We start from the raw sequence: 648 nt of genomic DNA, 5'->3' as shown, positions 1-648 counted from the left end.
GGGTTTGACCTTTTTCATTTTATCTCTTGAAGCTGGAAACTGACTGGTTATTACTATTGCAGATAAATTAGTTCCAACTTCAAGAATCCTGTAGAGGGACTCCTGCTTGAAGAGTCTGAAAAGGGTGACTGGCTGAGAACTGAAGCTCTTGCTTCTCACTTATCCCCTGACTCCCCCTTAGGGCACCGCCCTTCATCTCCACCAGTAAAAAAGAGAATCTCATAAAAATGGGCTTTGGGACTGGGGTTACATTTCCAAAAGACCAGAGCCTGGATGCTGTGGTGGAGAAGCTGTTATGAGATCATCAGCCCCAGATTCCTTGACAGAGTCTGTGTAGGTGGACATTTCTGTGCATATCTTTTACTACTGAAAAATCCCCTTCAGGTTGCAGATGGAACCTGGTGATTTTCATCTCTTTCCCTCTTTTTCTCTTTCTCTCCCTAGAGCACCTGTTACCTATCCTACCTCCACAGGTGGTAAGCTTACCCTGCTTCTTAAAAGTTTGTTTACCTTTCTTTGTGTAAATATTTACATCATAGTAATTGTAATAAACCACTCACATGGCTAATCTTCATGTATTGTTTCTCAAATGCTGGGTGTGGGGCTATTAGACAATGATGGGGAGTAGACAGAGGTTTAAAATTGTAG

Source organism: Vombatus ursinus, unplaced genomic scaffold, assembly GCF_900497805.2.
Source record: "Vombatus ursinus unplaced genomic scaffold, bare-nosed wombat genome assembly UNPS02014812.1, whole genome shotgun sequence".
Taxonomy (NCBI): domain Eukaryota; kingdom Metazoa; phylum Chordata; class Mammalia; order Diprotodontia; family Vombatidae; genus Vombatus; species Vombatus ursinus.
The sequence above is the reverse complement of the archived record's forward strand: the minus strand, read 5'-3'. Positions refer to the sequence as shown.